Genomic DNA, 5,854 nt, shown 5'->3' on the forward strand with positions numbered 1-5,854 from the left:
ACCCACCAGTAATGTATTCAAAATCTTTAATGTAATTAATGCTGTTTGTTTAATGAAAGTTGTCTGAGCCGCTCCCTTCCTCTTTCCCTCTCTCTCTTTCTCCCTTTCTCCCTTTCGCACATATGGCCAGTTGGGCATGGCGCCTGTCTGGGCCAGGATATTTACCGAATTCAGCCAGGACATTGCAATATGCAAGCTTGTTGTTGCCGATGTAGCGGACATGCAGCAACACGCACCCGGAGTCCTCAAATCCTGCTGCCGCCGCTGCTGCTGCTGCGTCGCTTATGCCGCACCAGTAATCGTGATTTGGGATTATCGTGAGTTGGGTGAGTTGGCCCTACTTCCAAACCTTTTGAGCAATCAGCGGAAAATCCACCGAAACAAATGCTTTCAACTTTTGAAATTAATTTCAAATTTGCTTAACTCATAAACGCACTGAAAACACTTACTTAAATATGTTTCTGGAAAGCTTGCAAAAAATATTGTTTAACCAACTCAATCTACTAATTTCAATAAATTCCTTATTGAATGAATACTGATAAAAATTAAATACCACACCTACTAACACATTTTGAATATTTTTTTAAAGGAAAAATGAGACTGTTCTGCTACAAAAAGGACAGCTGTCAAAAATTCTTCGAAGATAAACAAGCAAAGACAAAAGCGAAGTCATGTTTCCTTGCCGTGTTCAGTGTAAACAGGACCTTGTTGCACACTGCACTCGGATTCCCAGTGGGCTTCTAATCATCATCGACAACTGTGCCATAGATTTGTCCGTCTGTCCGTCCGTCTGGCTGTCCAATTCGAGAGAGCAACCCCTCGATGGCTGCATGTGTGCGTGGGTTCTAATGCGCTAAAGTGCTTTTTCCGAAAAACAAGTTACACTTTGCAATTTGCACTAAATCCCACTTGGATGTGGCCAGGTCCGCCGCTCGACTGACTCCGGTTCTCCAGCACTCCAGTACTCCGGTTCTCCGGTCTCCGGTTCTCCAGTATTCCGGCTGCATAAGCAGGCCGAGTTGTTTAGTCCTTCCTCTTCCTGTTTATGTCTGTCTGCCCTTCTGCGAATGTATGTATGTGTGTGTGTGAGTGCAAATCCTTTGCCCGTTGCGTGGCAATTAAAAGGGATTTTCATGGCTAAAACGTATTTATTTAACACACACTCACACACCCGTGTTTCCTGCCCATCTTTGTTCCCCTGCCCCCTTCAAACTCGCTTAATATTTGATTTTTGATTTGTGGTCTTATTTTGCAGAGTGGGGAAAAAGACCTGCCCTCCCAAGCCCACTCCGCCCTTCCATCCATCGAGTCCTCGTCAAGTACTCTTATTAATTACTATTGATTTTGCCTCCTGTTCGGTGTTAATGAAATTGATTCGAACGGCCGCCGACTGCAGGCCACGAAACTGTGCGAGAGCCGTGAGGAAAATCGATAAAATCGCCGCAGTGGCATAGTTTTCGGAAAGGTGCATTGAACCCAACTCCCCTTGTTTCCCTTGGTTTTCCTGGGTTAAACGAGAGCGTTCACAGTTTCACAGTCGACGGTTCGTCACGCTATCCCATTCAGGTGGACAAAACCAGGGGGAGTGGCAGACAGCATTTGGCACTATGTGAAGGCAAAACGGGAATGACAATGACTTGGGAGCTCAAAAATACAAAAGGTTGACAGAGTGCTAATTTAAGTTATGTTTTTACAAAAATACAGGATATCCTATCTGTCTATCGATCACTCTATCTTATGTTTATTATAAACTTATCAAGACCTAAAAAGCACAAGTTTAACGTGTTCAATTTAAATGGCTCCTTTTGTATATTTTTTCCGAGGTTCTTTAATCAAGCTATTTTTAATTCCGGTGTTTGAAGCATGCCTTGTTTTTACGCTTTTCGTTTGGTAGGTCAAAGTTAAAAGCGGTAAAAAATTACTACATTTTTTGCCACAATCCCGGCTTTCCCTCTCGAATCGCAGTTCTGTATACACGCCATCCAAAGCCCACTCAATCGGCTGGCCATTAATTATGTAAAGTTTGCGAGCGAATAAAACGAAAATCGACCAAACATATGACAACAAATTGCCACCTGTCTCTGTTCCACTCCCCCGGATTTCTCTATCTGTTTGAGTCGTTGGCAGGGTCAATATTGAATTTGAAATTAAAACGCCCCGAAAACGGCAAAAATTGTCGAGGGCGTGTGGCCTGCGTGGCAACAGTTGTGCCAAATTGGCCACCCCTCTGCCGCTTCCATTTTCCACCCGTTTTTCCAGAGAGATAACCCATTCCAGAAAGTCCGATGAAATCTGCATGTGTTAATTACCGATGCCGTGGACTGGGCCGCGGTCAAGGGTCAGGAGGTCCGAGGTCCGGGGTCACGGAAGCGGAACGGCAAAAAAATTGTCAACATGGCGGTCCCTGGCCGTAGAAAAGCTGCCAACACAAGCTGCCGCCCGAGCGACGCGCATTTGATTTATAAACCCCCAGCGGAAGGGCCGCGTTCCACCCACTTGAATTTGCATTTACCTCCAGCAAAAACAAATAAACGTCTAATCGAGTCGGCGGTTTCCAGGGGGAGGGTGGCAAAGGGGTCGGGGCAATTGGCCAGCATCAACTGTTGCCGCTCGCAGACAGACAGCAACAAATAATGTGACGTAACAGCTGGCCGGAGGGCGAGCGGCTAGAAAAACTGATGTCCGCCATAAACAAATAAAACTCAGTTTGGTCGAGAAATTGATTTTTTGCGCCTAATCAAAAACGAATTAATTTCGGCAGCATGTGACAAACAGTCTCCCATTGAATTGTGCGTGGTTCTCTTGGCTTGGCTCTCTTTCTTTATTTTTTTTGGGGTACCTCCTCCCCGGAAAGGACCAACGATAGCCCCAATTGATTAAATTGGCATGAAATGAAATTTATGTTAGTGTCTGCTCAGTTCGGTGGTTGCAAGGTGTTTTCCTCAACGGGGGTGGCTGGAATCCAACTTCATTTGGACCAAGGGTGGCTACTAAATCCTCTGTGGAGTTGCGGCCAGATTAAAGTGCCCACGAGAAGATTTTTGCGGTGGCTCTAAAAGAATACGACTCCTTCAGGGGGAGCAAAGTATCTTTAACATTCTACGAAAAGCACGTAGAAGCAGGCAGGAGCTATACAAGTACTTCAGAGAACTAATGGTTTCTGGCAGCAAGGGGAAGTTTAATTGGATTGACTGATATCAAACTCGCTGGAGGGCATCACTCTTTTAGCCTTCCTATCTAGAAATTCGTAATAAAAAGTTTATTAAATACAGAAAACTAAACATGAAACGAAAATTTAAAAGCTAAATGTGTGTTCATTTCTAACATTTTTCTTTAAAGTATGAAACTGTGTTAAATTCACAAAAGCTGTCAAAAAGTGAGAGTTTTACCATTTCATTTTAAATAACACTGACCCAATATTTTGTTCAATATAAACAATTGTGTCGGGGAAAATCAAACTATTATTCTGACACATTTTGATGGGAGCGCTTATCTCTTTTGGTAAAAAAAACACTGGAATCATTTAGTGCATTAGAATGTGTAATTGAGAGATGGATTTAATTCGTGAAAGGCATTAAAAATTTGATATATTCTCTTTCACGTTTCTATCGATCTGTTGAGCTTTCCTCTTCATTTGTCTGATACATTTTTAATGTGGGTCGCACGCACATTACGCATACGCCGCGTGCACCCAAAAAATATGACTGGGCCGCCATAATGCTGAGCCAACTTTAAACAAATGGCATTCAGAATGTTGCAAAGAGAACGTACAGAGACGGGCTCCCACTCATCCATTTGTGTGTTTCGAATACCATAAAAAGCAGTCATAAAACCCTTTCCGCAAAACGGAAATCCCGCTTCAAAACAAACGCCATTAAAAACGAGGTCATGCTCAGTGGCAGGGCCATAGGGACACATGGAGATCCAGGATCCAGGATGCAGGATGGAGGATGTAGCATGGAGGATGTGGAATTTTCGGCAACTGGAGAGGCAGAGGGAGAGGATAAGGAGGCAGGATGAGCTGGTGTTTGGGCAATATCGCATTCAAGGACTGCCGAAAAGTCAAACAAAATTTACAGTCTCAAACTGCACAAAAATTTCTAAAGTTTGGGCAAAAAAATGTACAACAAAAATATATAATATTTTAAAAGTGCTCATAGGGAGGCGGCATAAAATATGGGCGCAAAAAGTTCAAGTTTACGAGAGGGGGTGGGGGCGTGTGCCATTGTGTGTGTGTGCGAGTGTGCTTTCTAAGGTATTTATTTTCATAACGCAGCACAACATAAGGAAGCAATAAATTTAAGCTGACTGACGACAGTTTGCATGTGGATGGCATGGGATCGGGGGTGGGGAGGTGTGTTAGGGAATAGGGGGATAGGGTCCTGGCAGGGATATGCTCTGTTATGTCTGGCTTTTGCTTAGGCGGCCTGCTGTTACGCCCCCAAAGCCCACACGCCCCCTTTTACTCGGCATGTGTCGTAGGTAAAATGCCAACAGTCGTGTCTGCACATATATTGTATAGTTATTGTTTTAAAGCTTTAGCCACGCCCCCCGCCCCTTCCCCTCGCCGCACATCACTTGGTCTGCGTCATTTAAATAAATTTTATGCAATTTAGTTAAGCTGCTCCTTCGTCCTGTTCCTGTCCCTTTCCCCCCTCATCCCCCTTCTCCTCCTTCTCGTTCTGGCTGCTGCACTTCGGCTGAGTGAGTAAATGTCATTTAAATTTCTTGTGCCTTCTCGCTCGTCAGCAGCGTATGTGTGGCATTCCAATTTCTTTTCGCCCTGTATCGCACATATCCCTTTCACAATCCCCAGCACCGCTCGCAATAAAATATTTAGCAGGGGCGGGGAGCCGGAAGGATATAAGACACTGAACGAAAAATTCCAGCATTTCATTTAAATGTATTTTCATGAAAACAACATATGTTGCAAACTAACTAATATTATTGAAATCAATCAATGAAATCAATGTGTTTGTTGAAATATTCTTAAGATTTGACATAAAGGCGTTCCAATAATATAAGTAAAAAAGATTTTAAAGATAAATTTGATAATTACAGGATCGAATTGAACCACAAACTGATAAGTCTGATATTAAAACCATTTCTGCCTGTGTGGAAGCTCGTTACCTCCCATTTGTGTTTTGTGTTTCGTGAGTTTTTTCTTTGGTTTTCCGCCCACTCCCCCGAATCTTGTCGTATGTCACCGGCAACTTGACTGAGTTGTTAGTTTTACTGTATTCCTTGTCTCTCATATCTGTTGTTGTTGTTGCTGCTGTTCCATCACATCATAAAAACGTGTGTGCTATGGCTTTCCTCTTCCATTTTTGTTGTTGTCGCCGCTTGTTCAGGTTATTTATGTTTGCCATGTTGCGTTTTGTCAAGTTTTTGCATTTGGAACAGACGCGCTTGAAAGCATTATGACTTAATTCTTATATGGCGCTCAGACATGATATGGATGCATAATCCAGATCCGGAATTCCAGCGGGGAAAAGGACACTTTAAGTTCCCCTCCTCGGAAACACTTGAAATAACATTCTGCAACATCAACTATTTACATGGCAAATTCAATTGCTGTCGATTGTGCTGCACTTTCACAAACTACAGAACTACGAATTCACCTCCGATGCTAATTGAATCAAACTTAATTAAAAATGTCTTGACATGGCATAAATCTCGGAGGAGCTTGCCACCTGCACAGGTGAATAATAAAAGTAGAAAAAGCAATGGAGAGGCGAGAACATATGCCAGCAGCTGTTTTGCCTTCGGGCTGACTCAACTATTTATTTGCACAAAAAATATAGCAAATGTCAAATGTGTGTTTACACAGACCGAATACGAATACGAATACGAA

The sequence above is a fragment of the Drosophila ficusphila genome, unplaced genomic scaffold (assembly GCF_018152265.1).
Source record: "Drosophila ficusphila isolate 14025-0441.05 unplaced genomic scaffold, ASM1815226v1 contig_414, whole genome shotgun sequence".
Taxonomy (NCBI): domain Eukaryota; kingdom Metazoa; phylum Arthropoda; class Insecta; order Diptera; family Drosophilidae; genus Drosophila; species Drosophila ficusphila.